The following is a 10,460-nucleotide window of genomic DNA, read 5'->3' as shown; positions in this document are numbered from 1 at the left end:
CTCTTTTCCACCCCGTAGCTCAGCAAAGCCCACATCCGCAGAGAGGGACCGTGATGACTCCCGTCCCCGAGCATCGACAACGCAGTGCTGAAAACAGCGTCACTGACCCGGACTGGACCGCCCGAAGAATCTTCCGGTCCGGAGTAAGGAACAGCGAGCTTTTTTGTGACAGGGATCGAAGGCCAGTGGAGATCCTTTTTCCTTAATTCTAGCCATTTGGTGGCTGAAAAAAAAATTTGTTTTGAAAATCACTCTAATTTTATTTTTTAAAAAATGGTATACAAATTAGTTAGCATCTAGTGCAACGATGAGTTCAGGAGTAGATTCCTTAGTGCCCCTGACCCATTTAGCCCATCCCCCCTCCCACAACCCCTCCAGTAACCCTCAGTTTGTTCTCCATATTTAGGAGTCTCTTCTGTTTTGTCCCCCTTCCAGTTTTTATATTATTTTTGCTTCCCTTCCCTTAGGTTCATCTGTTTTGTCTCTTAAAGTCCTAGGATGAGTGAAGTCTTATGATTTTTGTCTTTCTCTGACTAATTTCGCTTAGCATAATACCCTGTCGTTCCATCCACGTCGTTGCGAATGGCAAGATTTCATTCTTTTTTGGTTGCTGAGTAATACTCCATTGTATATATACACCATGTTTTCTTTATCCATTCATCCGTCGATGGACATCTGGGTTCCTTCCATCCTTTGGCTATTGTCGACAGTGCTGCTATAAACATGGGGGTGCATGTGCCCCGTCGAAACAGCACACCTGTATCCCGTGGATAAATACCTAGTAGTGCAATTGCTGGGTCGTAGGGTAGTTCTATTTTTAGTTTTTTGCGCAACCTCCATCCTGTTTTCCAGAGTGGCTGCACCAGCTTGCATTCCCACGAAAATTCCTTTGCAGCAGAAAGTTTAAGCAATAGCTTGAATGTTCGATTTTTCCCAATATTAGGATGCCCCAGCCCCTACCTACTGAGTTGGGGGGTTTACAGGAAACCCCACAGGGAAGAGCCACACGCCCCAGTCACACCTCAGGCACGTCTTTGGGCTGCTGTGAGGGAAAGAAGAGGGTTGCACCAGGTAACTTCACCCGAGCACTTAGCCAGCACGCCCCCACCCTCACCTCCCGGCCGCCCCCAAGCTCTGGCCCTTTTAACTCTTCTCTTCAAAAACAGACTGGAGCGGCCAGATCTGTGTGTGTGTGATTTTTCCCATTTGGTAGACAAGAGGCTGGGAGTTGAGTGGGGTTGACATTCTTTCTTTCAAAAACCTGATGAGCTTCTCTGGAATGCCAGCCTTCCGGAAGCTTCTCCGCTCAGTGCCTGTTAATCCTCTATTGAGAGCTGATAATGAGGTTGGGATTTTTTTTTTTTTCTTTAGATGGATAAAAGGAGCATTGCTGCTTCTTCTTTTTTCTGGCCTGTAGAGTCTATGCAGTTATTTTTTTGCCCATTGAAACGTGTCATAGTTTTACCACATTGGCTTTCCCGTTTCCCAAGATGATTAACAGTTGACCTTTCTTTGCTTAAAAAAAAAAAAAAAAGGAGGGAACTTCTCCCCTCAATTGAATGTGTCCTGAAGATAAGCCCGACTCAAAGTTCTGCTTCTTTCTTTCCTCTCACGTGTTTGTTTTCTTTCTCAGCTGAAGTCTCCGCCCGGCTGTCAATCGGAGGTGGTCACGATTAGAAACCAAAGCGACCGCTGCTGTTTGCTTTAGCTGGGACAGTCATGCGTCCTCCACCTCAGTGGCAGCGGCAGAAGAAGCTTTAGCCTGCCGAGGAAAAGTAGTCGAACAGGATTAGTGGGGAAGGGGGGTGGGGGGCCAGAGCCTCTGGGATCTTTTCTTGTGCTTCAGGGAAAGGCCACCAAGCCCTCTGTGTTCTCTCCCTCCTGAGGGCCCAGACCTGAATGCCTTTTTATCGGAGTCATCTGGCCCCGCCCTGGCCACTGGCCGAAGGTGGCCGCCGCCGAGCGTCAGAAATGTGGCTGCTCGTGACCAAGGCGTTCTCTAAAATATAAACCTGTTGCCAGGTTTCAAAGACTTAGTACGAAACACATGTCAGCAATGATATTTTTGAGTGGATTGACACCCGACACACCATGGCCTCGGCTTCGGCTTTTTGTTGATTATCTGACCCGCGGACCCCCGAAAGCAGACCTCCCGGATTACAGCAAAAAACGTAGATCTCGTAAGACTTCCCGGGAAGCAGACGGGGTCAGGGCCAAGTGCTTTTGGGAAGAGCCGTGGCAGAGAGTTCCACTGGGGATCAGAAAAGAGGTGAGCAAAAGAAAAGGGTCCTGAATAAAGTCTCTCGTCAGAGAAACGGGTCTGCTTCTGTCAATATGGCATTTCAGGAATGTGTGCCCACAGGACCCCTTGCTCATCCCTTTTAAATGTCGGTTTAGCAGCAACGACCCTGTCAAGCCAGTACTGTTCCAGAGGCCCAGCCGAGCAAGTGTGTAAGGTAGTGAATAGCTGTCCAGGACCCAGGAACACCCCCGTGGAAAAGTGGGGCAAAGCTTGGGACCCACTGTCCAAAGATAAGAACTCTGTGTAATCGATGAGTCATTGTAAGAGCATGTTGAGGACTCAAGGCTGGGGACTGTGACAGCCTTTTCATCTTGCAAACATGGCCCAGCTGCAGTGACAGACCCTCCAGTGACATCCCACTGCCTGGCTTGAGCTCCCACAGGAGGAGCTCCCACACTCACCCTTAAGCATCCTAAAACCAAGGAAAGGAGCCCTTCGGCGACAAAGAACGAAGAGGAACTTTGCACTAAAAATCACTTGGTTGGCTCAACGTCTTTCTCAACAACAGCCAGTAGGTCGGGTAAGTAGAGATTACCATCTCTGTGTCACGGAATGAGTCTTTAGCCTGAACCTCTGTGAACTTACGTGCCAGAGGCTTGAAGGATGGGGCCATTTTGATCTTCAACGCAGAACGGGGAGGGTAGGCAGCATCACCACTGAGGAGGAGGGGTGGAGATTTAAGCCTGGGTGAGGAAGGGTGATTTATAAGCCTCAGGAAAGAAGATCTGCGGGCACTTCAAATATCCCCAGAGAGGACACGATGGCCTGATTGTCCTTTCTTTCCCAGGCGAAGAGAGAGTTGGGTACTCTTGGGTAAAGGAATGGAAAAGCAGTCTGTTGAAATTCTTTCTTCGTACCCTGATGTTTACTTGTATTTCGAAAAACAAACAAACAAACAACACTAAAAACACTTGGTCTGGTTTTATGTTTCATAAATGTAATTGTTAAAATAGGGAGAACGAAAGATCATACTTCAGAGGATCTATGCTTTTGCCTTTCTTAGGCATATACGCATATACATTTTTTAAATTTCTCCAGTTGACTTGTACTTCCCGAAGATCTGAATAGAACTGAAAGATGAAAGGCCAGGTTGCCATCTGATCACCACGTACGCTTCTCTCTGACAAGCTCACGGTTTCCTCCCGTCTGATTTATTATGCTCCTTGGCTTTGCGGCAACATTTCACAAACTCATCGATACAGAAATTCCCGAGAGTGAGTCTCTTAATTACATAGGCTCTTCTTGGGGGGTGAACAAAACAACAAATGTATTTCTCCCCACGTGGGTTGAAACGCCCCGTGTGATGTCCAACTTTACCACAACACTGTGGGGTGGGGGAGGGGCGGGGGGGGCTGGCTTTACCTCGTGGTGCCGCCGTCTCCCAAAATGTGTTGGTGACTTCACGTTGTCTAACAGCTGGGGCCCTTATGGCCTTACAGCTCACAGCCTTCTTTTCCTCAACAAGAGTCCCCACACAGCAGTCCTGTGGATGATCCAGCGATCTCATGGGCCCTGAGCCCCATGGTTCTAACTTCCTTCCTCTTTATGTCATGTCAGCACTCATGTTCGTGGCCAAACCAGGGAACTGGGGATGGGTTGACCCACACCAGCTCCAGGGTCTTGCTCACTTCCCGTAGAAGATACCAACCATGGGGTAGCCGCATCTTATCAGCTCTTCCGAGGGGACCACGGTGCAGTCAACAGCAAGATGGCGGAGTCCTGGTTGTCCCTGTGTCAGGTTGACCTCCTAAGAGCTTGCAGGGGAGATGGCTTTGAAATCCTTGAATGAGTTCATGCTCTTTTCTTGAAATACACTGAATTCTGGTAGCTTCCCAGAGTGCGGTGTCCCTGCCTTATGCTGGTTTCCCTTGTGGCCCCGTGAGCCCCTTGCATGGATTTGAGTATCCCAGGTGTTGGGTTCATTGTTGCATCTTGGCTCAACATCCTAGACCAGGAGCCAAGGAGAAAGGTCTTTGGATACTTCTTGCTGAGTCCTGCTTCTCATCCCAGGTACACAAAGGTGAGGGTGAGGGGTGGGACACTGAAAACTAAGCAGACTGCTCATTGGTGTCACTTTTGTACTGTTTTTCATCTTTCTGGGGACAAAAGTGTCTGTTCCAAAGGGACAGAATGGGAAATTTGACTAAACGTTTTAAAATTCAAACCCAGGGATGCCTGGGTGGCTCAGTCAGTTAAGCGGCCGACTTTGGATTTCGGCTCAGGTCACGATCTCACGGTTCGTGAGTGTGAGCCCTGCACGGGTCTCTGCACTGACAGCACGGAGCCTGCTTGGGATTCTCTCTCTTCCTCTCTTTCTGCCCCTCCCCTGATCGCCCGAGTGTGTGCTCTGTCTCTCTCAAAATAAATAAATAAACCAAAAACAGGTAGAGAGACACTGGCTGTTGGCTGGTTCTAGAACAGATTCTGAGAAGGGACTAAGGATAGGGAGGGAGAGGGGCTGTCTGGCACGGACTCCTCGTGGCCACTTTCCTTCAGGCTCTTCCTGGACCTCCACACATACACAGGGACTCACAGGCCGAAAGATCACCAGACTCCCCTCCTCAAATCCCCGCTTTCTGCTGGAGCCCCCGGCTCGGCTCTCAGCACTCTCCACCCCACCATTCACTACCTTGTCTCCCGACTCATTTTCTTCAGAGCACTTATCACGAATCACAAGCCATGATTGTCTTGCTTTCCTGCTTCTCTTCTACTCCAAGCCTCAGGGGTCTGCCTTCTTTATTCTTTATTTAATCCTCGTGTCCAGTACAGTGCCTGGCTTAACTCCAAAACGACTCGTTGAATACATGCAACTTGCATAGGAGACATGGCACAAGGGGCTAGGACCTGGGCACTGAAGAGGTCGGATCAGTTCAAGTGCTCAGTGAGCATGGTGTTATCATCAAAGACAGGGCAGTAGGGGGGCTGGAGGGAGCTTCGATAGCCTTGCGGCGAATTCCGTGCAGACATGGAATTCTAATGTCTCTGCTAATGTAGTGAGTGGACAGCCACCAGAACGAGCCCAGGAGGAGACAGAGGACAAGAATGGAGAGAAGACAGTCAGGACTGAGAAAAAGGGAGAGCAGGTGTATTCCATACAAAAGAAGACATAGAAACCCCAAGGGGGTAGATGAACCCCAAGAGAGCTGCAAGAGAAGGAGGCAAAGACCAAGGTCAGGAGGAGGAAGTGCATCGCCCTGGTGTCAGGACCTGGAATAAGCCCGGCCACTCCGGTTCCTTGGCAACTTAAGCCCAGCAGAGCCTCTGCCTGGCTTCCGAACGGCAGTGACCTCTACCCCCAGCTTTCCAGCCCCCAAACCTTTACCAATGACTCAAGAGCTACCAGGAGCTTGTAAGGCACTTCGTCCAGTGTTCTTATTTTGTAGTTGAGAAACTCTGAGAGGGACATGTTACCCAGTTAGTGGCAGAGGTGGGCCGACAGTCTGACCTCCTGTTCGAAGCGGTTATGGGTTTAGGGGCAGGGCTAGGGGCAGGTCAGCCACTTGACTCCCGGACTGCTCAGGACGGTCTCGTTTTCATGTCTCCCAATTTCTCAGACTTTGACTTAAATCAACCATACTCTGACCATCCCAGACATCCGTCTAATGTCTGTGAGATTCCTCCTCAGGCTTCCCGGCAATCCCCGGGGAGAGAAAATAGCGGAAACAGAATGGCATGCAATTATTTCAATACCAGAACCATGTTTTGAGGGCTCCACTGAGCTAAGGGAGAACCCTACGCTGGCCCATGAACTATGATTAAACAGGACCTTGTCTGCATGATTGACACTGGGTCCAACTCTGACAGTGAGCCAACATCCACGAGCGCTAGTTAACTTGATTTTAACAAACCCCAGAGACTGGGCTTCCGGTATTGGCTACTTGCAGGAGTCCACGAAGGCGAAATGCCTCCGGCTACGGAGATCTAAAAATGTGAGATAAAATATGACACAGTTTATTTCAGATACGTAATGGAGTTAACAAGAAAGAGAGACCCTCGGATGCCAGAAACAAAGAGGGAACCCAAATCAGATCAATCTAGTGTGATTCGCGGCTGCGGTCCCTGAGGGGTTTGTAGGGAGTTAATTGGCCCAGAAATACACTGACACAGCTTTTGTTCTCTGTTCGCACCTGGTGAGGACGGAAGGTGAGGTCTTCGTAGAAGTTGGAACTCAGAGCTCTGCCGAAAGTGGAGATTCTTGAAACTCAGCCCTCTTAACGAAGAGAATTTAAAATAACTCCACGCACCAACCCACGTGCCCCTGTCCAGGGCTCTGAAAAGCGGGGGGGGGGGGGGGGGGGGGGGGAGTCAGAGTTGATATTATTTATGTAGTGTAGCAATCCTTAGTTGAATTTGCAACGTATAAACTGATCCTGCATTGATAATACCACCGGAAGCCATGCAAGACCCTGACGGAATAGAATCATCTGAAAAAAAGATCCCACAAAAAATGAGTATGTCAAAGCTACGACAGCATTTTTAAAGAAGGAGTAGAAAATCTTACCAAGAGGGGCACCTGGGTGGCTCAGTTGGTTGAGCATCCGACTTTGGCTCGGGTCATGATCTCACGGCTCGTGGGTTCCAGCCCCGTGTCGGGCTCTGTGCTGACAGCTCGGAGCCCGGAGCCTGCTTCGGATTCTGTGTCTCCCTCTCTCTCTCTGCCTCTCTGCTGCTCACCTTCTGTCTCTCTCTCAAAAATAAATAAAACATTAAAAAATTCAAAAAAACTTTTATGAAGAATAATACGCAATGAAAAGACAACAAGCAGATTGGAAAAAGCAACGCTAGAACCATGAAGGGTAGTCTGAACTGAGGATAGAACGAAGAATGATTCAGTGAAGCTCTTGCTCCTAATGTGTGACTTAACCTCCCTTTTATCTTTTAGTTTCATTACAACTGTTATTTAAAAATTACCCAGGGGTGACTGGCTGGCTCAGTCAGTAGAGCGTGTGACTCCTGACCTTGGGGGCATGAGTTCAAGACCCACATTGGACATAGGGATTACCACCACCAACAAAAATAATAATAAACTAATTAACTAAACCCCCTTTAAAAAACTATCCAATTATTCAGCATTGTACTGGGTTGAATAATGTCCCCCCAGAATTCATGTCTACCTAGAACCTCAGAATGTGACCTTCTTTGGAAATAAAATCTTCACGAAGGTAATTAGCTAAGATGGGGGTCCCAAGATGGATGAGAAGAAAAATAGAGCTGGCTCAGTGGGGAGAATGTGGGACTCTTGATCTCGGGGTTGTGAGTTCAAACCCCACACTGGGTGTAGAGCCTACTCTATTAATTAAAAAATTAATACAAATAAGTCAGTAATCACAATAAACGTGCACAAGGATACCCAAATAGTTAGACGCCGTATTAGCTCAGATTAGGGAAAATAAATTCTACAGCGGGCTGTTTTGCTCCTTTCTGTCATTCAGAGGAACTTCTCAAGTACAGTCTGCTCATGAACTACTGTTTTGAGGAGAGAGCGCCCCAGCGAGAATCAGATCTGAGTTTGCTACAGCGGCTTTGCAGCTCAGAGCAGTGGACGAAGAATTGTGTGGGAGGTCGGGAACCGGCTCCAGTATTTTCTAGGGTGGTAACCATGGGGAAACACCTGAGTTTCTCATTTGTAGAACTGAGGGGGATTCTTGCCTTGACCTCATCACTTGGTACGGTGACCCTCGCAGAAGGACATAGTGGGAAAGAACGTAGTTAAGTTCCGTACAAAAACCCGAGTTACGAGGTCTAGACTACAATCTGGCTGTCCGCTCCTTCACTTTCTGCTCTTTGCATTACAGATCCACAGGAGTTTGCAAGCACGAGACTCTAGTTGGCTCGTCCTGGGTCATTCATTCAGCATTTACTAACCCACCCACAGAACACGCTGAACCCAGGCGGCAGGACGAGGAGGTAAGTACGCCAAGGCCCCGACCACGGCTCACGGAGGCCACTCGTCGGCAGAGCCATCCTGCCGCGTTGGGACCCTTCTTCCCTCACAAAGCCCTGCCACGTCGAAGTGTTCCAGGCTCCGCAAAACATCATCAAAGACTTGGGAAACTTGATTGGCTTATTTACCCACAAGTGTGAGCCTCCGTGCATCCCACATTCCCTTAGACCTTCTTTTTCCCTTTAATTGGCTGAGTTCCTCTGGGAGTTGGTTCATCACCACGAGCCTGTTCCACAGCTCCTGCACACGGCCCCAGCCAGCCCGCACCTCCACAAGGACTCTCCAGGCTTTATGGCTGCATCCACGGGCACCATCTGCCGGTGCCGGGCCCCCGCAGTGGGACCCTTTCTATGGCTGGGGTGGCTTTTCTAGAAGGAACTGGGGGAAGGAGGGCAAGTCTCACAGAGTGCAGATACTGAGTTAGGGCAGCTAAGCTCAAAGCTCAGCTCCTTGCTCCTTCTGATTCAGGTCTTCTTCTTCATCTGCAGAATTTGCTGGAACCACCACTGAAAAAAACCCTCACGTAAGGGACTGATGGTCTGGGAACCCTCTAGTTATAAAATATGAAGGGAAAAAAAAAACCTTAGCAATTTCAGCTTCAAGAAAGGTCACTCTTATGAGATCAGGCTACATTCCTGCAGAGTTGAAATGAGTCATCGTAAGTGCCCTTCAAGTGCCAGCTAGGAGGGTAATGAACTTGCAACTTACCAATATTGCTGAAACACACACACACACACACACACGCACACAGACGCACCCAAGCACACACGCACGCAAGCACACACGCACACGCAAGCACTCGCACAGACACGCGCGCACACACACACACACACACACACACACGCACACAGATGCACCCAAGCACACGTGCATGCAAGCACACATGTACACGCAAGCACTCGCACAGACATGCACACACACACACACACACACACGAGCTTTCTTTTTCATTGATTTTAATTATGTTTGCAGCTTGTTCAGAAACCCCCAACTCTTACCAGATTTTAAAGGAAAATCCACCTTTCAGGAAACTCAAGGTTTGAGCTATTTCTTTAAAAACAAACAGATTTAAACCTGTTCGTTATGAGGCATAATCTTTAACGGTGATTTTAAATTTTCTCACGGGAATAGCAGCCATAAAAGCCCCTCTGCCTCGTATATGGGTGCACATGTGAGAGCTGAGCCAAGGGTTGGATTCCCCTCCCGGGCTCCTATAGACATTGGAAACCAAATTTTCCCATTTTAGAGTTAAATTTTAAAATCAGTACTGGTGGGTCAGGGGAGACACATAATGGCCTTGAGGGATAAGCCGGGAAGAAGTCACTGCCTTCAAAAAGGGGCTAACATTTCCGAAGGATGTGTCCGGGAGAGCGCCTCGCTTCGGTCACACGCGAGCTCCCTAAACCATACCCCAGGGAGTTCACTGGTCTGGCTGAGAGGTGTTTCCAAACCCCAGTTGACAGCTGTGGTCCTTCTTACAAACCAGTCCATTGGCATCAAGGTTTCGATCAATTCTGGGTCCTCAAAGAGACGATGTTCCAGAGCCTGTCGGGCTAAAGATCAGAACACTGACTCCAGCTCATCTACCACAGGGGGCCCAGTCCTGGCTACCAGCAGGTTCTCCAAGCACATGCTGTGCCCCTTGGAGCACGGAAGGATGCTGACAAGGCCCGAGTTTCTTTCTGCTAGTCACCTTCACAGACAAGCCCAGGATCTCACCTCTTATCCAGAGTTGGGGATTAGAACATGTGTGATTTCAGCCCTTGGCCTTGGCCACTGTGCACCATGGTGCGGACTGAATCCTGTCGCCTCAAGTTCATATGTGGAAACCCTAAGCCCCACGTGATGGTATTGGGGATGGGAACTTCAGGAGGTAATTAGGTTCAGATGAAGTCACGAGGGTGGAGCCTTCATGATGGGGATTAGTGCCCTTCTAAGAAGAGACGCCAGATGGGGGCCTGGGCGGCTCAGTCAGTTGAGCGGCTTGAGTTCGAGCCCCGCGTCGGGCTCTGGGCTGGCAGAGAGGAGTCTGCTTTGGATTCTGTGTGTGTGTGTGTGTGTGTGTGTGTGTGTGTGTGTCTCCCAAAAATAAATAAAAAATATATAACATTTAAAAATTATAATAATAAAAAAAGAGACACCAGAAAGCTGGCAATCTCTCTCTCCACTATGTGGGGACACAGGGGACACATCTGTAAGCCAGGAAGAGGGCTC

The 10,460-nt window shown here is 48.9% G+C and overlaps 1 long non-coding RNA gene across 1 annotated transcript; it reads left to right on the top strand.

The window, feature by feature from the left end:
• Window positions 1-2,283: 2,283 nt before the first annotated feature.
• Window positions 2,284-9,040, top strand: LOC109264869 (uncharacterized). Its single transcript, XR_002078905.2, has 5 exons — window positions 2,284-2,822; window positions 3,341-3,516; window positions 3,860-4,040; window positions 8,098-8,209; window positions 8,735-9,040. It is a non-coding gene; the product is annotated as an uncharacterized LOC109264869 (long non-coding RNA).
• The last annotated feature ends 1,420 nt before the right edge of the window (window positions 9,041-10,460 follow it).

Source organism: Panthera pardus, unplaced genomic scaffold (genome assembly GCF_024362965.1).
Source record: "Panthera pardus isolate Hobbes unplaced genomic scaffold, ASM2436296v1 HiC_scaffold_10, whole genome shotgun sequence".
NCBI classification, from domain to species: domain Eukaryota; kingdom Metazoa; phylum Chordata; class Mammalia; order Carnivora; family Felidae; genus Panthera; species Panthera pardus.
The sequence above is the reverse complement of the archived record's forward strand: the minus strand, read 5'-3'. Positions and strand labels throughout refer to the sequence as shown.